This window comes from Saccopteryx leptura, chromosome 8, assembly GCF_036850995.1.
Source record: "Saccopteryx leptura isolate mSacLep1 chromosome 8, mSacLep1_pri_phased_curated, whole genome shotgun sequence".
NCBI classification, from domain to species: Eukaryota; Metazoa; Chordata; class Mammalia; order Chiroptera; family Emballonuridae; genus Saccopteryx; species Saccopteryx leptura.
Window position 1 is genome coordinate 22,066,235 of NC_089510.1, and position 26,331 is coordinate 22,092,565.

At 36.1% G+C, this 26,331-nt stretch overlaps 1 protein-coding gene across 1 annotated transcript in view; it reads left to right on the top strand.

Annotated features, from left to right (window-relative positions):
* Positions 1-728: 728 nt before the first annotated feature.
* HTR1F (5-hydroxytryptamine receptor 1F) overlaps positions 729-26,331 on the top strand; it is an 85,653-nt gene continuing 60,050 nt past the window's right edge. The window contains exon 1 of the mRNA XM_066347405.1: positions 729-833. The gene's annotated coding sequence lies outside the window, so the exon portion shown is untranslated. The remainder of the gene's footprint in view (positions 834-26,331) is intronic.

Consider the following 26,331-nt stretch of genomic DNA (forward strand, 5'->3'; position numbering starts at 1 on the left):
TTAGTGACTCAGCATTTTTTCATATGCTTATTGGCCATCTGTATGTCCTCTTTGGAGAATTACCGGTATCTATTCAGGTCCTTAACCCATTTTATTAATTGAATGGTTTAACTTCTTAATGTTAAATTTTATAAGTTCTTTATAAATTTTGGTTATTAACCCCTTATCAGATGAATCAGTGAATATGTTTTTCCATAGAGTAGGTTGTCTTTTTATTTTAATAATGATGTATTTTGCTGTGCAAAAGCTTTTTAGCTTGGTAAGTACCATTTGTTTATTTTGTCCTTTTCCGTTTGCCTGCGGAGATACATCAGCAAAAATATTGCTTCTAGAGATGTCAGAGAGTCTACTGCCTGTGTATTTTCTAGAATTTTTATGGTTTCATGACCCACATTTAAGTCTTGACCCATTTTGAGTTTATTTTTGTGAGTGGTATAAATTGGTGCATGAATATTTACAACGGTTATATTCTCTTGTTGGATTGCTCCCTTTATTATAATGTAGTGACCTTCTATGCCCCTTTGTTTTAAAAAGTTTTGCTAATTTAGTACATATTTTTTAATTTATCTTTTTTTAAAAAAAGACCTTTTCTGTCACTTTAAACCTTTAAAAATTGGCTATTTGTTGAGGAGTGGAAGGAAGGGCTACAGTTCTATCAAAACATCAGAGTAAGAGTATATAATTTGTTTCACTTTTTAATCTTTTTCAGGAAAGGCTAAGAAGAGAGGGTGAGACTAAATTGGACTCTGAGCTTTCACTAACTTCTCAGAAGAGCAGGAGCATGAGGAGGCAGAGTGGTGATGAAAACCAATAATTAAATCTTCCACAATATGGTGAGCATTCCCAGATTTAACTGATACAGAAAGGTAACTTAAGAATTAGGGAGAAAAAATTTTAAAAAAATATGGTCAGTAAAAGAAATAAAAACAAAAGTGTAAGTACTGTTTCCAGGAATGGCCACTTCCATTGACTGATTCACTCCCATTGACTGATTCACTCCCATTGATTGATTGATTCACTAATGGACAGTTGTAGTTAAAGGTGAGAGGAAACTGAGACCCAAGGACCTGCTGGAAGAAGATAGGCTAGAAACGTAAAAATGTTGCCAAGGGGACATGTGAGTGAGTAAACATGAATTAAGAATAAAGTGAATTTAGAGAAGTATTTCTAGAAAATGAAAAAATGGCATAAAAAATATATTAGGATAAAAAACCTGCTGAATATTAAATTTAACAGATAATCAGCACTTGATAGTTCAATTTTTCTTTCTTTATTATTTAGAGAAATGATAATTATCCCTGACAGAATGATACATTGGTTTTAGCTGTTATGTTTTCGTGTATCTAGAGTTATTTGAAATAATAGGCAAAGTAATGTTTTAAGCATAGCCACAATTTATATTGCTCAGGCTGCTAATTGCCCAGTTACCCGTACAGTACACAACCTATACAACCCATAGACATGTTTCTGATTCTAAGTGTAAATAAGAAAACAAATTACATAATAAATGGTGATCCTGGTAAAAGCAGTGGATTTGGAGTCCATAAGATCCTTGTTTAGATCGCACACATATCTTTTAGTTTCTCGCTAGATGGTGTTATTCAAATTAACCTCTCTGAATCCCAGTGTCCTTATTAGTAAAACAGGGAAAATAATATTCATCTTCAAAACTTAAATATTGATTGAGTTAATCAAAGAATGTTTTCTAGAATTTCAAGTTTTATCAAAATGCACATGTTTTAAAAGACTAATGCAACCACAAGGGAATCATGTTGCCACATATACAGATTTTAATCTTTTTAAAGAGATAGTATTGCATACTATGGTATGTAGCTATAGTTCCAAAGCTAGAAGTACCTATTTAATAAATAAACTATTATTTTGGTTTAAAAAATAGCCATAATGTTACTATGACCAAAAAAAAATATTGTTTATATTAATTTGTAAATACATATATTAGATTTAGAAATCCTATTGGTCCCCATTATCCTTAATATTTTTTAAAAGATATTTCTTTACCTAGTGAATTGATTCTCTGTTGTCATGGAGAATATCCACAGTTTCTAAGCTGTAGTAGACTGCTAGTTTGACTAATATAGAGAGCAGAAATATCCTAATTCACAATCGAACTGCCTTTTGACCCTGCTATCCCACTTTTAGGAACATACCCTAAGAACACCATAGCACTCTTCCAAAAGAAGAAATGCCCCCCCCCCATGTTTATGGCAGCATTGTTCACAATAGCAAAGATCTGGAAACAGCCCAAGTGTCCATCAGTGAATGAGTGGATTAAAAAGCTTTGGTACATATATACTATGGAATACTACTCAGCCATAAGAAATGATGACATCGGATCATTTACAATAACATGGATGGACCTTGATAACATTATACTGAGTGAAATAAGTAAATCAGGAAAAACTAAGAACTATATGATTCCATACATAGGTGGGACATAAAAATGAGACTCAGAGACATGGACAAGAATGTGATGGTAATGGGGGGGGGGGAGGAGAGAGAGGAGGTGGGGGAGGGGAACAAAAAAAACAGATAGAAGGTGATGGAAGACAATTTGACTTTGGGTGAGGGGTATGCAGCATAATCAAATGTCAAAGTAATCTGGAGATGTTTTCTCGGAACATATGTACCCTAATTTATCAATGTCACCCCATTAAAATTAATAATAAAAAAAAAGATCTTCTTGTCCATGCATACTATACACAGTCTACCCTGCAGCTCATCCTCCTTTGTAGGTCCTCTAGATGTTGAATGATCTAGGAGTCTTCCGTCAACCCTCTTCCTTTATTTATTCACACCTAGTTTATCTCAACAGTTTCCATGGCTTAAAAACATTTACATAAGCAGAAGTTTTCAGATTTCAGATTTCTAGCCCCAGTCCTGAATTGCCCATAACCTCTAGACTTAGATATCAAGTGGCTCTGCCACATTTTCCACTGTATGGGTAATCTATATCTCAGAATAAACATGTCTCAAATCAACTTTTCAATGCTCCATCTAAACTTGTTCTTCTACCAGAAATCTTCCTAATTTTTCTTATTAATGACACTAAACTTCTGGTTGCTTAGGTCAAAATTATGAGTGTTATTCTTGATCCCTCTTTTTTCCTCTCATCCCCATCCAATCCATCTGCAAGTCCTATTGGTCCTACTCTAGTGTAAATCCCTTATCATGCCCTATAAATGCTACATGACTGTATCCCTGGCCACTGTTTCAAGTTCATCTATGTAAAACAGGTTTTTTTCACCTATCACTCTTCATAGCACAAAGCCTTCCTTGAAATTAGATTTATACTTATTTTTTTATCTATTTGTTGTATCTCTTCCTTATTATAGAAGGGCTTCTGTTTTATTCTCAGATTGCTAGCTGGCACATTGTAGGCACTCAATAATACTTCTTCATGCATTAACTCATAGCTATAATATAAATGGCCTTGGGATTGACGAGAATCAGATTGACAGCTATACATGAGCGTCAATGTGTTAGATGCCATAAACACATTCTTTTTTATGAAATAGATTCGTGGTGTTCATTTTAAACACAGAGAACCAAAAATATGTTGCTTCAAAGAAATAATTCTACCTATTTTCAACTCAACTTAATTCTATAAGAATGAAAGCTCTCAGAAACGAAGGAAGGGAAGGTCATATTGTTTATTTTTGAAGAATCAATTTCTCCATTCATCATGCCTTACCTCTTGGATTTTTATACTTAGGAACATATTTTTTCTTTCATCCCAGAGTCAAAAATAATATTCAGACTTGATCATAGTGATCATAAGAAATATTACACTGTCAAATCATTTCAAATTGTGCAGCAGCCAAAGCTCATAAAAATATGTCATGGTAATAAATCTGTTTTGCTACTTTTCACAATGTTTTTTTTTTCCCTAACAACTTTCAGACAATAGATATAATAAATTAATTTTCCAGTGTGAATTGCATATCCTTCATGGAAAAGTAGTACATATTTCAGATATCAAAGTTATTTTTTATATATTTAAAGAATTCTAAATAATACTCCTCTGAGTTATTCTGATCTGCCTGTTAATGAAGTTTATAGTCTACTATAGCATTTATGGCCTAGGCCAGCAACAAATTAATTTCCAGGAAATATGGGAAAAATGTGTTTTTGTAAAATCCCTGGTTTCTCTCTCCTGAAATACTTGGATAATTACTAAAGTATGTGACATCGTTTTGAGCTCAAATTTAATCTTCCAATCATGGATCTTGTTCCTCCTCCCATATTCTGTATGTCAGTTGATGATATCTTCTCTTCTCCAGTCTCTCAAGCTAGAATAATCACTCCTTAATGCCTGCCTCACCTTCATTTGCCAAATCAAATGAGTCACTATATCCTCTCAGTTCTGCCTAAGAATATCTCTGGCATCTATTTACTTCTCACCATCATGACCTGTTTTAAAGATTTGCTCATTCAACTTTCATAAAGGTTCATTCACCTGGCTTCTCACTATATATATCATCTCTTTGCCATAAAACCAGAGGGAAGTCAGCTCAGAATCATGTGCCAAAGTCATGAAAGGCAGTAGGATTTACGAATGGTTAGTTGCCTTGCTAATATACACTAACCTGCTGAGATGCTCCTTGAGGCAGAAGATTCTACAAAAAAAAAAAAAAAAAAAAGTGTAAGTTGTCATACCAGTAAGACAGGGCTTTAAGTCATGTCTCTGCTTCTACCAGTGGTGTTATCTTGGATGAATTTATCTCTCTGAAATGATATTTAACTCTGAGAAAATAATTTATACCTCATAGGGTTGTAGTGAAAACTAAATAAGACCATGTGTATTGAAAGATATTTTCAGATATGTGTTGGAATGTCCGTTCTCTTGCATTCTCCTACCAGTTCTAGACACCGTCATGTTACACAGAACACTCCTGTGGGAACTTTCTTAGCCCTCTTGTACTGATTGATATCGTCTGGGTACTAAAGACTTTGTTATTTCTAAACCAGGAGAGAAGAACCTGAATATAATTCTATTCTAAGGAAACCATTTGCTTCTGCAAATCTTTGTGCCAGAATACTTGAAAACTATTTCTCTTCATGTTGTTTTCTTGCTTTAACATACATCAATGATTGCCTCTGAGTTACAAATAGAAATACAGATTTCTTAGCCTTCCTACTCTACTCTGGCATATTTATATAAAAAAAAAAGAAAAAGAAAAAGAAAAACTCAGCTTTGAGACTCATTTTTTTTAGCTACTTGGCTTTCTCATAAAGTTTATGGCCTTTACTGTTTAGTGCTCTGCATGGCCAATCTGTCCAAATAGCATGCCATTTCCTCCTTGTAGGTCCACTCAACTACTTACATTTTCAGATAAAAGTCTGCTATAAAGCTTTGTCAACCTTTGCTGCATCATAGGAAGTCTGTTTTTTCCAGGTCAGTGTTCCCATTACACTTCTTTGAAACTATTTTATTTTTAAATTATAGTTGAAATACAATAATATTAGTTTCAAGTGTACAACCCCATAATTAGACATTTGTATATATGACTAAGTGATCACCTTGATAAATCTAGTTCTTTCCTGACACCATACATAGTTATTACAATATCATTGACTCTACTCTCTATGCTGTACTTTAAATCCCCATGACTATTCCGTCACTGCCACTTTGGACTTCTAAATCGCTTCACCGTTTTCACCTATCTCCCCCAGCACCCTCTCATCTGGCAACTGTCAAAACATTCTCGCCCTGGCCGGTTGGCTCAGTGGTAAAGCGTCGGCCTGGGCGTGCAAGAGTCCCGGGTTCGATTCCCGGCCAGGGCACATAGGAGAAGCGCCCATCTGCTTCTCCACCCCTCCCCCTCTCCTTCCTCTCTGTTTCTCTCTTCCCCTCCCACAGCCAAGGCTCCATTGGAGCAAAAAGATGGCCCGGGCGCTGGGGATGGCTCCTTGGCCTTTGCCCCAGGCGCTAGAGTGGCTCTGGTCACGACAGAGCGACGCCCCAGATGGGCAGAGCATCGCCCCCTGGTGGGCGTGCCCGGTGGAATCCCGGTGGGGCGCATGCGGGAGTCTGTCTGACTGCCTCCCCGTTTCCAGCTTCAGAAAAACACACACACAAAAAAAAATTCTCTGTTTTTATGAGTCTGTTTGTTTATTTTGTTATTTAGATTCCACATATAAGTGAAATCATCTAGCATTTGTCTTTCTCTGACTTATTTCACAGTAAAATACCCTCTAGATGCATCCATGTTGTTGGACCTAGCAAGATTTTATTCTTTTTTATGGCTGAATCATATCCCATTATATATATATATATATATGCACCACTTCTTTATCTATTTATTTATTGATGAACATTTAGGTTGTTTCCATTGGCTATTGTAAATAATGCTGCAGTTAACACATGGATGTATATGTCTTTTTGATTCAGGGTTTGGGGTTTATTTGAATAAATACCTGGAGATGGAGTTGCTGGGCCTGTCTTTGTCTCTTGTTAAAGCCTTCATTTTAAAGTCTGTTGTGTCTGGTATAAATATTGTCACCTCCAACATTTTTTGTTTGTTTCCATTTTATGAAAAATATCTTTTTCCATCCCATTACTTTCAGTATGTGTGTGTCTTTTGATCTAAAGTGAGTCTCTTTTTTTTTTTTAATAATTTGGGTGGTTTTTTTTGTTTTTTTTTTGTTTTAGATTTTATTTATTCATTTTTATTAGAGAGAGAGGAAAGAGACAGAGAGAACAGGGGGAGGAGCAGGAAGTATCAACTCCCACATGTGCCTTGATCAGGCAAGCCCAGGGTTTCAAACTGGCGACCTCAGCATTCCAGGTCAACACTTCATCAACTGCACCACCACAGGTCAGTAAAATGAGTCCCTTATAGACAGTATATGTAAGGGTCTTGTTTTGCTATCCATTCAGCCACCGTATACCTTTTGATTAGAGCATATAACTCATTTGCATTTAAATTGAATATTGATATGTATGTATTTATTGTCATTTATTATTCATTTCTAATCTTTTTTTTTTCTTCTTCTTAAAGAAGACCCCTTAACATTTTATATAATACTGGTTTTGTAGTGATGAACTCCTTTAGCTTTTTTTAATCTGGGAAGCTCTTTATCTATCTTTGGGTTCTAAATAATAGCTTTGCTGGGCAGAGTAATTTTGGTTTATAGGTCCTTGTTTTTCATAATTTTGAATGTTTTTTGCCAATTATTTCTGGCTTACAAAGTTTCTGTTGAGAAAGCTGACAGTCGATGGGAGCTTCCTTATAGGTAACTGATTTTATCTTGCTACTTTTAAGATTCTCTGGGTTTTTTTAGACTTTGTCATCTTTTTATTAAATTATTTTTATTTATTTATTCATTTTTTAGAGCAGAGAGACAGACAGAGAGAGAGAGAGATAGAAAGAGAAGGGGGGAGGAGCAGGAAGCATCAACTCCCATATGTGTCTTGACCGGGCATGCCCAGGGTTTTGAACCGGTGACCTCAGCATTCCAGGTCGATGTTTGATCCACTGCGCCACCACAGGTCAGGCAGACTTTGGCATCTTAATTACAATGTGTCTTGGTGTGGGGCTCTTTGAGTTCATCTTGTTTGGGAATCTGCGATTCCTGGCTTTGCATGCCTATGGTTCTTTCATCAGGTTAGGGAAGTTTTCAGTCACTATGTTTTTTTTCAGTCACTATTTTTTAAAATAGATTTTCATTAAGCATTCTTATAGTCAGTGTTTTGAACTCTGCATCTGGGAGATTGCTTGTCTACATTTTGTTTAGTTCTTCCTCTGAAGTTGTGTTCTGTTCTTTCATTTGGGACATGTTTGTTTTTCTCCTCATTTTGGCTGCCTCCTTGTGTTTGTTTCTATGTCTTGGGTAGAGCTGCCTTATGTAGCAGGTGTCCTGTAGGACCCAGTGGCACCCGTGTGGGCTGTGTGTACTGTCTTGTTGCAGTTGATCCTTGACTGATGTTGGTGCCTCAGTGGAAGAGCTTTATCCTTTCCCCCCCTGCCAGCTGTTCCGCTGTGAGGAACTGTGGAGGAACTGCTTTTTTTCAGGGGCTAACCTCATGGAGCAGAACTCACTTCAGAGGGCCTAGTACCCAGCAAGTCCGCTCCTTGATTATGTCACTCATGTAGATGGTTAGATGGTGGCGTGGTGTTGTATGAAGCTGTCCACTCGGTGCACTGGCTCTGGGGCTGTCTGGGAAGTACAGGCCAAGGTCAGCCACCATCTCTGCCCTTCCCCAGGGCTTCCCGGCATGAGCTACAAAGCAATATGTACATGCTACTTGTCCTTGGTTTGGAAGTGCCCACCTGGTTAGGAGAGGCCAACCTGTATACCAAGATTATCTGCCTCTAGTTCTAGAGCTGGGGCCACTTAGCAAAGGGTGTGGGGTGCACCGAGGCCAGCTGCTGCTTGTTTGAGAGATTTTAGGAAAATCAGTAACATGAGCCAAGATAAGCAGTTTGTATGGAAAAGCCATTAGAAAGAACTTGTGTGGGTCTGTATGGTGGGTAGGTTGTGGTCTCAGGGAATCTCCAGGGCTGGCCAACAACATTAGCCAGGGTAGTGCAGACTCATATATGGCACCTGCCTGTTGGCTCTGTGGGGAGAAGGTTCAGCAAAGGAACTATGGCCTTTGCCAGCACTTCTATCTGGGAGAATGCTGGCTTTTTAGCCATGATCTCAGCTGGACAATTCAGTTCCTGTGTGTCCCTGGCACCTTTGGAGCTACTGCTCTTACACCAGATTTTAGAGCTAGTGATTCCTAGTAAGTCTGTGCAGGGGCCATTTAAGAAGAATGCCTGGAAAAAAATAAAAAATAAAAAAGAAGAATGCCTGGGACTCCAGCAGCCCACCATCACAGCCACAATCTCCACTGGTTTTTACAGCCAGGAGTTACAGGGATTTTTCTTTCAGCACTGGAACCCTGGGCTGTGGGTCCTGGTATGGGGCTAAGACCTCTCACCTCAGGGGAAAATTCCACAGGTGAGATATTCCTCCTGATTCTTATCTGCCACATGTGGGTATGGGACCCACCTGTTCCGTGTCGCTACCCCTCCTACCAGTCTCAATGTGGTTTCTTCTCTATACCCTTGGTTATAGGACTTCTGTTCAGCTAGATTTCAGGCAGGTCTCAATAATGATTGTTCTGTAGTTTAGTTGTGCTTTTGATGTCATTGTGAAAGGAGCTGAGTACCGGCATTTACCTACACCACTATCTTGTTAGGAAGTCCCCATTATACTTTGATATGTCTCTATAAACATGTATCTTGTCATGTTGGAACTATTAGTATACTGTTTGTGTTATGCACTCATGTAAATTTCTTGAATGGATAACAGTACCATGGTACCTAGAATGTGCTTGAAGTTCCGTAAACCTTTAATGGATAATGAAGATGTTATTATCATTTTTATTATTGAAATTTTTTTCTTTTCTTAATTTTCTTTGTTAAACTATGCTGTTATTTCAGATTCTATACTATAAGCAAATATGATTAATATGCAATTGCTATTTTCATATAACTAAGAACATCAAGATGTAAAAACCTAGATGCATTCTCTGGTATGTGTACATATCTTAGTTGCATGAAAATAACATTCTACAGTTGAGATTTCAAAGCTGAAAAATTTCAAAGCCTTGTTTAAAAAAAACCAGAAAAATTAATCATAATTTATTAAATATAAATTTATTGATCATAAGTTATTAAATAAATTGGAAAACAACAAAAATAGTTTAAATAAATTAAAACAAACATTCATTCCCAAAGTTCTTTAATATTACAGTTGGCACCCAGCTATTGTATCAGATTTACCGTTAGGACAGCCAGGTCAGAGATGACCATGCATACCTAAAATCTGCATTCTTCTCTCCTGTGGCAACTTAATAAACTTCTGTGGTTCCCTGCACAGGATCTTCAGCACTGAGGTCAAGGTCAGAGAAAGAAGAGCATTTAAACATCTAGCCAATAAGCTTACTTTACAGTAGATCTAGACTAGAAGGTTTGAAGATTTTTATACATATTTCCATCTGGGAATGGGGATAGCAATTGTACTGGCCCTTTCCATATTTGTGATGTGTTTTACATTACTTACATTATTTTAAGATTATTTTATGAATTCTTTCCCATCTCTTAAAAAAACCTGATAGGTTATTGTATGTCTATACATTCTTCAGTTTGTGCATGAGAATTTCCAAAACCCGCTTTGTAAAATAACTGGTAAAATGGGAAATTTGTACTTTTTGACATAAGAGCTGAGGGTAACATTCAAGTTTTATCAGTTAAGCTCTAAAAATATTAATCTCATGCTTGGGGAAAGATGGGAATATTTTTAGGCTTTTTTATTACTTGAAGAAGAATTTTATAACAAATTCAGTTTAGGTATAAATACAGTTCTTAATTATTTGTAAAAGTGATGAAAGAAAAATGAAATCTACAGATAATTCTAACTTTTTTTTTAAATAAAGCGCATTGAGCCTTTGTTCCCAGTGAGCTTCTTCACATGGCTCAGATGTGAGGATTAATTTGTGTGGATTCTATCTTTTTAAATTTGTCACCTCACCCACAGAACAGGAGCTGATCAGTGGTAAATTAGACACTAAGTATAGAATGGGATGAAAAAAGTGAAATCATAAACCAAAGGACTTGAATCAAACACAAAATTCATATTTAAACCTTGAAAATTAAACATGAACTAAATCTTCATTTTGTTTTATCTTAAAGAACTAAATACAAAACATATCCCATGTGAATTTTTAAAAAAATCATCTCTTGTCATTTGAAAACATAGATAAATACATTTTGATTAAACTTTTTGGATCAAGCAGTACAAATAACTCCTAACTTCCTAAAAAAGCCTTCCTAAAAAAACAACACAAACAAAAACGCCTTCTTTGCTTCCCTTCTGTGGTTTTCAAGTTCTGTTTATCAACAGAAAACCATTTGCAGTTAGGGTTCCATTTCAAAAGTAGACAAGTAATGTTTTTATTTGTTGTGTCAAGTCAGCATGCAAAAAATCAAGTCAACAAGATCTGTTCTGATGCTTTCTTTGGTTCTGAGTCTGTCTTTAGAAAGGAACACCACCCAACCAGAACAAACACAGCAGCAACCACAGATGGCTTCTTTTACAAACTCACCAATAGTTCTTGCTTTGCAAAACCTCAGTTTTGTCTCCAAAAACTCTGATATTGGGGTTGGGTGACTTCATGAGAATGAGCTACTGATTTATAAAAGGATATTTATTTTCATTTTCATTTATTATCATTTGTATGTAATATGCAGACTCAGAAATCCAGCCCTGAAATGGTCAAATGAGGCTTAAGTGGTGATACATTGGATATACGTAAAGAAATCACCAAGGGTTGAAGCATCATCCATATATGCCCAGATTTCCTCCCCGTTCGGGACACATACAAGAATCAACCAATGGATGAAAAATAAGTGAATCGCAATCGGTGCTTCTTCTCTCTTTAAAATCAATAAATAATATTTTAAAATAATCATCTTTCTCAATAAGCTGAAACTTCAATCCTCCATTTATGAGAAAGAATGCAGACCACTACCCCTCACTATCCCTCTCTTGGGATTTCCCATTTCCTGAGGCATCCATTGATGACATTTCCAAATGTTGAAGCTTGAGTGGGACTGAGAAGCACTGCATCTAGGTTTCCACACTCGATTTTCATTCACCGAGCATGTGATTAATACTCTTTGTTGCTTCAAGTAAATACGACACACCCTTATTCTCATGGAAACAGTAAATAGGTCTCCATTTAGAAAGGAGATCATTTATTTAAATTGTTTGTGAAAATAATGGTAACCTTGCTATTTAATCAAAGGTGCATTCGATTTGTAAATAGTTTAGAAATTACTGATATCTTCAGTTAAACCCAGTAATTAATGATAAAAACCAATAATTGCTATTACTAGAACCAAAATTAATAACTTATTAATAATTAATAAATTATAACTATAATCCCAATGAAATGACTATTAATCTTTGTTTAAAATTTTTAGCCCAAAAATAGTCTTTAGTCTGACATATACAGTAGTATTTCTATAATTTAAGCAAACAACCTTTAGTCTTATACACAAAATAGTCTATATAGAGGCTTTAAAACAGAAGATACATTGTCATAGCCCTTTTTACTGAATTAAGACACAAAGAAAAATTTTAAGTCTATACAAAAAAAAAACAGTAAAAAATTTATGAAGCTACTAAGATCCTTTTCTGCCATCTCAGCCTGACATTTCTTAAGTTATTTTGGCTAATGCTTTTATTCAAACCAGTTTTCTTGTCTTTACATTTTGAATGTTTTAATTTGTTTCTAAAATATAACAGGCAGAGAAACAACACAAAAATCATTTTTTCATTTTATGAAAAATAAACTTTAAAGACTTCAAATATGGAATTATTTGGTATCTCTAATATATGACTGCATATTTTAAAGCTTATCTTACAAATGAAATTCATGGGTGAAAGTTTTGTTATTTAATGACTTCACCTATTTGGTAATAATAATGCTCCTTTTTATTACTTTGAAATAATTAATAGATTCATAAGAAATTGCAAAATAATAAAAAGAGTCCCCTAGTACTTTTTACCCAGTTAACTTGTTAAGATGAGCTTACATAGTTCTATGCCATTTTATCAAATATGTAGGTTCATGTAACTATCACAAAAATACAAAACTATTCCATCACTATAGAGAGCTTCTTCATGATATTTTCTCTCACAACTCCTAGCTCTGATAACCACTACTGTTGTTCATTACTATAATTTTGTCAATTTGAGGTTTATGTAAATAAAATTATATAATATGGGAAAATTTAATAAAGTTTTTTTTTACTCAACATAATGTCCAAGTTATTGTTTGTTCTTTTTCATTGCTATGATTGCTTTTGGTTATGAAGCATTATACATTTAAATTGTTCCAAAATTATTCTTTTGCAAGCAACTTTCCAGTGTTCCCAGCACCAATTATTGAAGAGGCCTCCTATTCTCCACTGTATGTTTTAAGCTCCTTTGTAGAAAATTATTTTCCCATATACATGAAATTTTAGTTCTGGGCTATCAACTTTGTTCCGTTGGTCTGTGTGTCTGTTTTTCTACCAATAACACTCTGTTTTCAATACTGTTGCTTTGTAGTTATATTTAAAGTCCAGGGAGTGTGATACTTCTGACCATTCTTTTATTCTTGGGATAGTTTTGGCTACTCATGGTCTTTTGTGTTCCTATAAAAATTTAATGATTTTTTTTCTGTTTCTTTGAATAAATGGTATTCAGATTTTGATAGGGATTGTATTAAATCCGTACATTGTTTTGGATAATATGGTCATTTAAACTATATATGTTTTGTCAATCATACACAAAAATTAACTTAAAGGAATCAGAAACCTAGACATCAGGCCTGAAACAGTAAATTACATAGTAGAAAATATAGGTACTAAATTTATCAACCTTGGTCTTAGAAAGGATTTTATGAATTTGACCTCAATGACAAGGGAAATAAAAGCAAAAATAACTGAATAGGACTCCATCAAACTAAACAGCATCTGTACAGCAAAAGAAACCATCAACAAAACTAAAAAATACCAACTAAATGGGAGAAAATATTTGCAAACAACACCTCTGATAAGGGCTTAATATTGAAAATAAATAAATAATTCATACAACTCATCAAAGTAAAAACAATCCAATTTAAAATGGGCAAGGAACCTGAACAGGTACTTCTCTCAAAAACACATACAGAAAGGGCGACAAGATGGCGATGGAGTAGGCAGCCATACCAACTTCCACCTCCCAGAACCAAAGTGGATTACAACTTAATTTGAAAAACCATCATCTGGAAAAACCAACTTTGGACTAAATTAAGAGGAGTCTTTAACCAAGGAGCACTGAAAAAGCCACACTGAGGAAAAGCGGAAACACGGAGAGGGCTGCCCAGCTCCCGGGAGGAAATGGCAGCCCAGAGAGACTCACGTGGCTGGAAATGAGTTTAGCAGAGAGGGGAGTGTCCTGGATCACAGGAACAAAGCCCCAGCCTGCAGCCCCAGAGCCTAGAAGAGGCGTATGGACAGTATTTAGCTATGAAACAAGGCAGGATACTGTTTGTGAGAAAAAGACTGATTTCTCAGACCCAGGATTCTTAAAGGGACCACACAGAAACCCTCTTTTACAACCACTCACTTGGGGCTCCAGGGGACAGGGAGAGATGAGAGATCCAGAGTAGCAGGAAGAGAGTGTAATCTAGGAGGCACAGGGAGAAACAATTTGAGGGACAGCCACCCTAACCCCTGGGTGTCACCCCCCCAAATCTAAAGTGAATATTTCCCCTGGAACCAGCAACACTAGCAAAAGGAAGCAAGACGCCAGTCAAATAAGCTCTCCTGCGGCACTCAGAGCTGAGTCAGAGTCGCTTAGAAGGAAGGAGTCTTCAGGAATACAGTATTGAGTGCTAAGTTCTGAGCTGCACTGCCCCAACCCACATTGCTGAGGGCTCGCTGGAGGGCAGGAAGTGGTGCAATGCATAAGCGCAGTACCATCAGTGAGGACGAAAGCTGGACTGCCATGACTGAGGCCCAGCATGAGCTCAGTCTCACCTGGTGGGGTCAGAGGAGATGCACGAAAATGGTCAGACCCAGCTGCAGGCCAAGTGAGCAAGAGCGGTCCCACCTGTAATCCCACCCACAGGGGAAAGGTGAGAGCCTGGAAACGGCAGAGTCCCGCACCTGAGTGCAGGCACGCAGCCCCACCTGGCACGCAGATCCGGGGCTTGCAGCCTATTAAACAAGAACAGATCCACCTGCGGGGGTAAAGTGAAAGCCCAGGAACAGGCGGAGACCCACAGCTGAGTGCAGAAGAACAACCCACCTGGCCTGCAGAGCTGGGGCCTGCAGCTCGGCGCACGAGCACAGCTCTGACCACATGGGGGGGGCAAAACCTGGTGAGCAGAAAGAGACCTGTGGCTGAGTGCCAGCATGCAGCCTTGCCTTGCCCACAGAGCAGGAACTTGTGGCCCAACACCTGAGCGCAACTCCACCCATGGGGCCAGGCGAAAGCCAGAAAATAAGCAGAGACCAGCAACTGAGCAAAAGTGTGCAGCCCTGCCCATGGTGCCAAGGCTTGAGGCCCCAGGCATGGCACACAGCCCCACCCGCAGGCACAGGGCGAAGGCTGCTGCAGGCCGAGGCTTGTAGACTCTGGCATGTGAACACAGCCCCTCCCGTGGAGGAGAGGCAGAACCCACAGTAACAGCTGCAGTGGTCCAGCACTGGCGATACCCATAACCAAACCGCCAAGACAGTGGCAGAGGAGGTGGTGGGCTTGCAGATAGACCACACCTAGGGAACACTGAAGCCACACCCATTGGACTCCAGTGGTCACACCCTTCTTATACACAGACAAAATAGGAAGGCAGAGAAACACAACCCAAATGAATCAAGAGAAATCCCTAGGAAAAGACTTGAATACATCAGATATAAGCAAATTACCAGATGCGGAGTTTAAAAAATGATTGTTAGGATGCTCAAAGATCTTAGAACAACAATAGATGGTCATAATGAACACCTAAATAGATAGCAAGTATAAAAAAGGACATTGAAGTCATAAAAAAGAATCAGTCAGAAATGACAGATACAATATCAGAAATGAAGAACACAATGGAAGGAATTAAAAGCAGGATGAATGAAGCTGAGGATTGAATCAGTAAGTTAGAGGACAAGATAAATGAAGGCATGGAAGCAGAGCAGAAAAAAGAAAAGAGACTCAAAATGTCTGAAGAAACTCTAAGAGAGCTCTGTGACAACATGAAAAGAAATAACATCTGCATCATAGGGGTCTTTCAAGAAGAAGAGAAAGAACAAGGGATAGAAACTTTGTTCAATCAAATCATAGCTGAATACTTCCCTAAATCAATGCAGGAAAAAGTCATACAAGGTCAAGAAGCACAGAGAATTCCATTAAAGAGAAACCCAAAGAAATCTATATCAAGACACATCATAATTAAAATACCAAAGATAAGAGATAAAGAGAAAATATTAAAAGCTGCTAGAGAAAAAAAAGCTATCACCTACAAAGGAGCCCCCATAAGGATGACATCCGACTTCTCAACAGAAACACTTGAGGCCAGAAGGGAATGGCAAGAGATATTCAAAGTAATGCAGAACAAGAGCTTACAACAAAGACTACTTTATCCAGCAAGGCTATCGTTTAAAATTGAAGGAGAAATAAAAAGCTTCCCAGAAAAAAAAACTCAAGTCATTACAACCAAACCAATGTTGCAAGGAATGTTAAGGGGCCTGTTTTAAACAGAACAAAGGGGGAAAATTATAGCAAAAGAGAAATACAGCTTTAAAGAATAAAATGGCAACAAACAACTACATATCAATAATATCCTTAAAAGTAAATGGATTAAATAATGAAATCAAAAGACATAGAGTAGCTGCGTGGATAAGAAAACAGGGCCCATATAAAAGATGCACATGGACTGAAGGTAAAAGGATGGAAAAAATATTTCATGCAAATGGAAATGAAAGAAAAGCTGGGGTAGCAATACTTATATCAGACAAAATGGACTTTAAAACAAAGGCTATAGTAAGATATAAAGAAGGTCACTACATAATGAAAAAGGGAGCAATCCAACAGGAAGATATAACCATCATAAATATCTACACACCTAATACAGGAAAACTTAAATATATAAAGCAGACTTTGATGGATATAAAGGGCGAGATCAACAGCAATACTATAATAGTAGGGAATTTCAATACCCCATTAACATCACTAAATAGATCCTCAGGAAATAAAATTAACAAAGAAACAGCAGACTAAAAGGACACACTAGATCAACTGGATTTAATAGATATCTTCAGAACCTTTCACACTAAAGCAGCAGAATATACATTCTTTTCAAGTGCTCATGGTACATTCTCTAGGATAGACCACATGTTAGGTCACAAAAGCAGTCTCAACAAATTTAAGATGATTGAAATCATATCAAGCATTTTCTTTGATCACAATGGTATAAAACTAGAAATCAACCACAACAGAAAAACTGAATAATACTCAAAAACTTGGAAACTAAATAGCATGTTATTAAATAACAAATTGGGTTAACAATGAGATCAAAGAAGAAATAAAAAAAATTCCTAGAAACAAATGTTAATGAGAATACAACAATTCCAAATTTATGGGACACAGCAAAAGCAGTACTGAGAGGGAAGTTCATAGCATTAAAAGTATACCATAAGAAGCTACACAAAGCTTAAATAAACAACCCTGCATCTAAAAGAACTAGAAAAAGAACAGCAAGTAAAGCCCTGAGGTAGTAGAAGGAAGGAAATAATAAAGATCAGAGCTCAAATAAATGACATAGAGGCTAAGAAACAATACAGAGGATCAATGAAATCAGGAACTGGTTCTTTGAAAAGATAAACAAGATCAATGAACCTTTAACCAGACTCACCATGAAAAAAAGAGAGGAGACTCAAATAAATAAATTTAGAAATGAGAGTGGAGAAATAATAACCAACACAACAGAAATACAAAGTGCTGTAAGAAAATACTATGAAGAACTGTACACCAAAAAATTAGACAACCTGGATGAAATGGACAAATTCCTTGAAACATATATTCTTTTAAAAATCAATCTGGAAGAATCAAAAAACCTAAACAGACCAATTACAATAAATGAGATTGAAACAGTTACAAAAAAATTCCCAACAAACAAGAGCCCTGGGCCAGATAGCTTCACAAGTGAATTCTACCAAATATTCAAAGAGGAACTAACTCCTATACTTCTCAAGGTATTTCAAAAAATTCAAGAGGAAGGAAGACTTCCAAGCTCCTTTTATGAGGCAAGCATAATTCTGATTCCAAAACCAGGCAAAGATAACACAAAAAAAGAAAATTATAGGCCAATATTCCTGATGAATTTAGATGCCAAAATCTTCAACAAAATATTAGCAAACCAGATCCAGCAATATATGAAAAAAATTATACACAATGATCAAGAGGAATTTATTCTGGGGAGGCAAGGCTGGTACAATATTTGCAAATCAATCAATGTGATTCATCATATAAACAAAAGGAAGGAGAAAAACCACATGATAATTTCAATAGATGCAGAAAAGTATTTGATAAAATCTAGCACCCATTCATGATCAAAACTCTCAGCAAAGTGGGAATACAGGGAACATACCTCAACATGATAAAGGCCATCTATTGACAAACCCACAGCCAACATCATACTCAATAGGCAAAAATTAAAAGGAATCCCCTTAAGATTAGGAAAAGGCAGGGGTGCCCCCTTTCACCACTCTTATTCAACATAGTTCTGGAAGTCCTAGCCACAGCAATCAGACAAGAAGAAGAAATAAAAGGCATCCAAATTGGAAAAGAAGAAGTAAAAATATTATTTGCAGATAATATGATATTGTATATAGAACACCCTAAAATCTCAGTCAAAAAACTACTGGACCTGATAAATGAATTCAGCAAGGTGGCAGGATATAAAATTAATACTCAGAAATCAGAGGCATTTTGTTTATTTATTTATTTCTGAAGTTGGAAACAGGAAGGCAGTCAGACAGACTCTCACATGCACCTGACCAGGATCCACCCGGCATGCCTACCAGGGTGTGATGCTCTGCCCATCTGAGGCATCGCTCTGTTGCAACCAGAGCCATTCTAGCACCTGAGGCAGAGGCCACAGAGCCATCGTCAGTGCCCAGGCCAACTTTGCTCCAATGCAGCCTTGGCTGCAGGAGGGGAAGAGAGAGACAGAGAGGAAGGAGAGGGGGAGGCGTGGAGAAGCAGATGGGTGCTTCTCCTGTGTGCCCTGGCCGGGAATCGAACCTGGGACTCCTGCACACCAGGCTGATGCTCTACCACTGAGCCAACCGGCCAGGGCCAATCAGAGGCATTTTTATACACCAACAATGAACTATCAGAAAGAGAAATTAAAGAAACAATCCCCTTTACTATTACAACCAGAAAAATAAAGTACCTAGGAATAAATTTAACCAAGGAGATTAAAGACTTGTACTCGGAAAATTATTCAACATTAATAAAAGAAATCAGGGAAGATACAAACAAATGGAAGCATACACTGTGTTCATGGTTAGGAAGAATAAACATTATTAAAATGTCTATATTACCCAAAGCAATTTATAAATTCAATGCAATACCAATTAAAATATAATGACATACTTCAAATATAGAGAAAAAATATTCCAAAAATTTATAAGGTACCAAAAGAGAACACGAATAGCCTCAGCAATCTTAAAAAAGAAGAATAAAGTGGAGGTATCACACTTCCTGATATCAAGTTATACTACAAGGCCATTGTACTCAGAACAGCTTAGTAGTGGCATAAGAACAGGCACATAGATCAATGGAACAGAACAGAGAACCCAGAAATAAACCCACACCTTTACGGACAACTGATATTTGACAAAGGAGGTAAGAGCATACACTGGAGTAAAGACAGCCTCTCAATAAATGGTGTTGGGAAAATTGGACAGCTACCTGCAAAAAAAATGAAACTAGACCACCAACTTACACCATTCACAAAAATAAACTCAAAATGGATGAAAGACTTAAATGTAAGCCATGGAACCATAAGCATCTTAGAAGAAAACATAGGCAGTTAGCTCTCCAACATCTCTCACAGCAATATAGTTGCTTATTTATTTCCATGGGCAATTGAAATAAAAGACAGGATAAATAAATGGGACTATTTCAAACTAAAAAGCATTTGCACAGCTAAAGACCATAAGAACAGGATAAAAAGACAAACTACCCAATGGGAGAACATATTTGACAATATGTCTGATAAGGGGTTAAAAACCAAAATTTATAAAGAACTTGTAAAACTCAACACCAGGAGGAAAAACAACACAATCAAAAAATGGGCAAAAGAAATAAATAAACACTTCTCCACAGAGGACATACAGATGGCCAATAGGCATATCAAAAAATGCTCAACATCACTAATCACTAGAGAAATGCAAATTAAAACCATAATGAGATATCACCTCACAGAAGTCAGAATGGTACTCATCACCAAACAACACAAAATAAGTGCTGGCGAGGATGTGGACAAAAGAGAACCCTCCTACACTGCTTGTGGGAATGCAGACTGGTATGGAAATTCCTCAAAAAATTAAAAATCGAACTGCCTTTTGACCGAGCTATCCCATTTTTAGGAATATACCCCAAGAACACCATAGCACTGTTTCTAAAGAAGAAATGCACCCCCATGTTTATGGCAGCATTGTTCACAATAGCGAAGATCTGGAAAGAGCCCAAGTGTCCGTCATTGGATGAGTGGATTAAAAAACTTTGGTACATATATACAATGGAATACCATGGGGCCATGAAAAAGAAGGAAATCTTACCTTTTGCGACAACATGGATGGACCTGGAAACTATTATGTTCAGTGAAATAAGCCAGGCAGATAAAGAAAAATATCATATGATCTCAAGTCATTTGAGGAATCCAATGAACAATGAGAACTGAGAAACCGAGTTGAGACAGAGGAGAGATCAAAGGGACCAGAGGAAAAGAGGACAGAGGGAAAGCGATGATAGGATGGGATAAACCTGAAGGAAAGGGGGGAGGACTCTGGGGAGGGGGCAAAGGAGATGTTGAGGGGAATACGGGGATGGGGGATGCATTTAGGGCAACACTAGAATCTATGTAAACACAATAAATTAAAATCAATAAATAAACCCACATACAAATGGCTAACAGAAATGAAAAGATGTTCAATTTAAGTGTCTATTTAGGAAATGCATATCAAAACTACAATGAGATACCGCCTCACACTTGTTAGAATGGCTATTATCAGTAATACAAGTAATAATTTTTAGAGAAGTTGTGGAGAAAAAGGAACCCTCATTAACTCTTGGTGGGAATGTAAACTGGTCTAGCCACTATGGAATATAGTATTGAGGTTTTTAAAAATATTAAGAATAGGGTTACCATTTGACCAAGCAAACCCATTTCTAGGTATCTACCTGAGAATTGTGAAAAAAATTTATTCATAAAGATATATACATATATGCCCTTATGTTCATTGCAGCATTATTCACAGTGGCCAAAACATAGGAACAACAGGTGTACAATAGATGATTAGGTAAAGAATATTGATACATATATATGTATAATAGAATACTAGGCCTGACCAGTGGTGGCGCAGTGGATAAAGTTGAGGTCGCTGGTTCGAAACCCTGAGCTTCCCTGGTCAAGGCACATATGGGAGTTGATGCTTCCAGCTCCTCCCCCCTTCTCTCTCTCTGTCTCTCCTCTGTCTCTCTCTCTGTCTCTCCCTCTCCTCTCTAAAATGAATAAATTAAAAAAATAAAAATAAAAATGAATAAATAAAACATAAAAATATAAAAATATATAATAGAATACTACTCAGCCATAAAAAAGATGAAGTACTGATATTTGTGACAACATGGGTGAATCTTGAGAGTATTGTGCTAAGTGAAATTAGATGGAAAAAGTAAAGAAATATATTATTTCACTGTAGTGTGAAATATAAAACTGAAAGCAACAAATGAACAAACAAAAATTCATGGACACAGGTAATAGAATGTTGGTTAGCAGAGGGAAAAGAGAATAAGTAGAATATAGTAAAGTGCCTGACCTGTGGTGACAGAGCGTTGATCTGGAACTTTGAGCTCTCCAGTTCAAACCCCTGGGCTTGCCTGATCAAGGCACATATGAGAGTTTATTCTTCCTTCTTCTCCTGTGTTCTCTCTCTCTTTCTCTCTAACTCTCCTCTCTCTCTAAAAATGAATAAATAAAATCTTTAAAAAAATAAAGAGTGTAGTAATGGGTAAAGGTGGTCTAATATGGAAGGAGATCTGACTTTGATTGCTAAACAAGCAATGCAGAATATAGTTGATATATTATAGAATTGCCCACTTGAGACCTATATAATTTTATTAACCATTGTCACTCTAATAAATTTAATATAAAAAAATTTAAATGTAAAAGGAAAAATTGTTCAATATTGCTTAATAGTGGACTTGAATGAAAACCAGTTGAACTGTCCACATATATTATGGAAATAATAGATAATAAAAGGAAATAAAATAAGGGTAAATTTACCTTCTTAAAATCTAACATTCTCTTTGATGGGAAATTCTAGAAAGGACCTAATCTTTTTTTAAGTATGGTGGGTGGCTTGTTATATGCAATAATCTGAGTGGATCTGAAAGATTTCTTTTTCTGGGTTCACCTTACTTCCTAATTCCCCTCATTAAACAATTCTTTTAATTATAACCATCAATAAAAACTCTACTTACAATTACACTGTATGCTTGAAAAGAAAGACCTGGAGAAATTGAAATGTTAAACCATTAGCCTACTAATTATAAGAGCAAATATATGTCTGTGCAAGGGAATTTGAGAACTCAAATAACTTGCTTAAAGAAAATTAGGAAAAAATACAGATACCTCACTCAGTGTATATTTTATCTGGAAACCAAAACCATGAATATTTATAATGCCTTGGCCTAAATTGATAATTCAGCGGAAAGAAAAAAGATTCTAAACCAAACATGAAAATAACAAAAGTAGAAGAATATGAACATTTAATTTTTACTAAAAATGAGGTTGCTAACGATTCCCTTTTTCAGATGTGACCACTTATGCAAAGTATGTATGTGAACAGTCTTATCTTGGGTAAATATAAGGCAAATGGGAAATCAGTAACAAAGCTTCTTCCTTTCTTTTGTACTTCTAAATTTTTACCTCTTTCTGGACTGCAAGTCAAATGACTTTTATAGTTTCTCCAATTTCTCACTTTTACTATTTTTAAAATGATTTACAAATGAGAAACAAGGACTCTTACGATTAATACTGTACTAGTTTTAATGGAGGTCGGAGAATGAGCTGCAACTTGAGAAATGGGTTATGTTTGAATAGACTGAGAATATATGTAGATAAAGGCCCATAGGTAGGAATTAACAGGACATTTTTGTGAACAACGGTCAGATTACTCATTCTAGAGCAGTTTTTCTTTGAAGAGGTTAAGCTGGAACATGTATGGAGCTCAGTGTACAATTTTAAACCATTCAAAACCCATATCATTGGTTATCAAATCACCTTGAAGAAAAGTAGCTATTGCTTAAGACTGGAAACACTTCCAGACAGAGAAAGCCTGGTGATCCATTAAGTAACTGCTAAATCATTTGGCTTACATGTGAAAGGTCTACTTGAATCAGAAATGTTGACAAAATGACTTCTAACAAGACAGTGAAAGAACAAAAGAGGACTTCTGCCCTCTGCTGAAACAGACATTTTTGCTCAGTTCTGTTTCACCTAAAAATGCAGGATGAGGTAAAGGCTGTTGTTTTAGGCTTGCTCCTGTGTCTCTGAGTAGATAAGAGAGATTGTGTTTTCAGATCCACTCTTTTATATTGATCTTGCTCTTCACATATGCACACACATATGTGCACACATACACAGGCACATAGTTTTGTGGGTTTTTTTCATAAACAGGAATAGAGAGAAAAACAAAAACAAGAAAAATTATTTGTAGGCTGTTTCCAGCCTTCACTGAAAATTATGTGTTACTAGTCAGTTTATATCTTACTCTATTTCTTTGCTTGAATTTGAGTCTCACCTATTGAATAGGGTCATATTATAGTTGAGAAAAGAAATATTCAGTTTCTTAATGCACGAAACACAGTAGGAAGTTTGTTACTTATTTTATTTTCGAGTAGAAATATGTAATTAACACCCCCAAAAACTTATGTGTAGATAGATAGAGTATAAATATTTTTTAGTAGAAAGTGGAAAATGAGGTTGGATTTGTGCTTTTTAAATATGCATGTGATAATCACATAGGACCTTTTGAAATCATATATGTTATGACAGTTCTTGGCTACCTATATATTTAAATAATATTTCAACAAAGTAGTTCCTTTTTTTAATTTAAAACTATGCTGGAATTTAAAAATCGTGATATTACCTGCAATCTAGTTGTAAATATAGTGCATAGTATTAATTATTGTTAATAGTCAAAATCTTATTTTTCACAATAAATATTTTTCAAAATTCTCAATGAAAATATTCACAGTGAGTTACATTTAATCTTATTTTGCTTCTAATTTTACTTTGACAATATACTGTATTTATTCCTTCTTAATCTCTTACTAACCATATAACTTTCTTAAAACAGTATTCTTATACGTAAAGTGAAAGAATATAACTACTTAATTTAAGAATATTATAAAGATTAGATGAGATGAGCTTAAACTGTTTAGTACAGCGCTTAGTACAAAGTAAGCAATCAGGAAATGTTAAAGCCCTGGCAGGATAGCTCGATTGGTTGGAGCTTCATCCTCGAGCACAGAGGTTGCCAGTTTGATTCCCTGGTAAGGGCACATACAAGAGCAGCTCAATGTTCCTGTTTCTCTCTCTCCCTGCCTCTCACACACAAAAAAGAGAGAGAGAGAGAGAGAGAACAAAAATGAAAGAAAGAAAAGAAAAGAAAAGAAAAGAAAAGAAAAGAAAAGAAAAGAAAGAAAGAAAGAAAGAAAGAAAGAGAAAAGGGAAGAAAAGAGAAGGGAGGGAAGGAAGGAGGGAGGGAGAGAGGGAGGGAGGGAAGAGGAGAGGGAGGGAGGGAGGGAGGGAGGGGGGGAGGGAGGGAGGGAGGTAAAGAAAGAAAGAAAGAAAGAAAGAAAGAAAGAAAGAAAGAAAGAAAAGAAAAGAGAAAGAGAAAGAAATGTTAACACCTATAATTCATATTATTTTAGAAGAAATTGAAGGAGATGTATTTATCAAATTGTGAATGACTAAATTCATAATATCAAAAAAATTACATTTTTTATTCTACCACCTGCCATTTCCCAATTATAGTGGAAAATTTTTATTTTTAGATTTACTGTGTTCCAGGAAAATTTTGAGGTTACCAAGCCACAAAAAAAGAACATCTTATATTCCTCCAAATTAGAACAAATTTTCTGACTGACCTTATTAGGTTAAAAAATTTATATATTTACATTTGAGATTCAATAAGGAAAATGTTAGGCAGTTACAAGGTCTTATCTGATAATCCAGGCTATAGTAATATTGAATGTTTTTTGTTTGTTTCCTTTAAATGAGCCTATGTTTGATGATTTATCACCTATCATTTGATTATTAACTAACTGGAAAACTTATGGCACTCAGTAATTGCCAGCCTGCTGAGTCTGACAAGTAAAGTTCTGATATGAAAATGAGATTAATAATTTAACTGTGATTTAGACATGAGAATGTTTGTATTTAAATTACAATTCTTACTATAAAGACTTTTGTTGAAAAAATATAATTTGGATTTTATTAAACTAATAAAAGTATCTTAAATTTTTATTAAAATATTTTATGACTTTCTTAACACATTCAAATCTCTCAAGCATTTCATATACCTAACAAGAAAGATTCGCAAATCTGGTAAACCACAATCTCTTAAATAACTTATAAATCTGAAAAGTCTAAATTTCTAAAGTATTAAAGTATCAAATATTTAAATAGACATCTATTTTTATAGTTGACAATTTTAAATCATAAGTACAAAATGTACATCTCTTAATTATTCCATCTTAAAAATTTTAAGTTCAAATAAATAATTCTGAAAAACTCAAACTAAAGACCTTAAGTTTAATATCAACCAAATGTTCTTAAACACATATTAAAAAGATAAATGCAACATGACAGATTTTCTAATGTCAAATTATCTTCAACATTTACAAACTTAGTGAAGAAAAAACACATTGTCATGAGAATTATAAAACTTGTTCCTAAACTTAACACAAAGGTATTATAAGCATTATTTCCATATTGTGATTTAGAGAGCTAGTTGCTACCTACAAGGGAAAGAATGTCAAACAGGCCAGATTTAAGGTGTCTGTAAGCAAAGACACCAGCATATAGGAATCTGGCTTCATCTTCAGGATGATTTAGTCAGCACCTTTTGTGTCAAGTTTCCTTTTTTATTTTTATTTACAAAATTAATTTTAATGGGGTGACTGATTAAGAGTACATAGGTTTCATTTCTATATCATTTGAACTGTTGATTGTGTTGTGTGTCCATCACCCGAAGTCAAACACTGTCACCACATACTTGTCCCTCTTTACTCCCCTCCTCCATGCCCTTCCCCTATTATCCCCTTGCTCCAGTGCCTATCTGCTTCTCTCCCCTCCCCCTCTCCTTCTTCTCTATCTCTCTCTTCCCCTCACACAGCCAAGGCTCCATTGGAGCAAAGTTGGCCTGGGTGCTGAGGATGGCTCCATGGCTTCTGCCCCAGGTGCTAGAATGGCTCCTGTTGCAACAAAGCATCACCTCA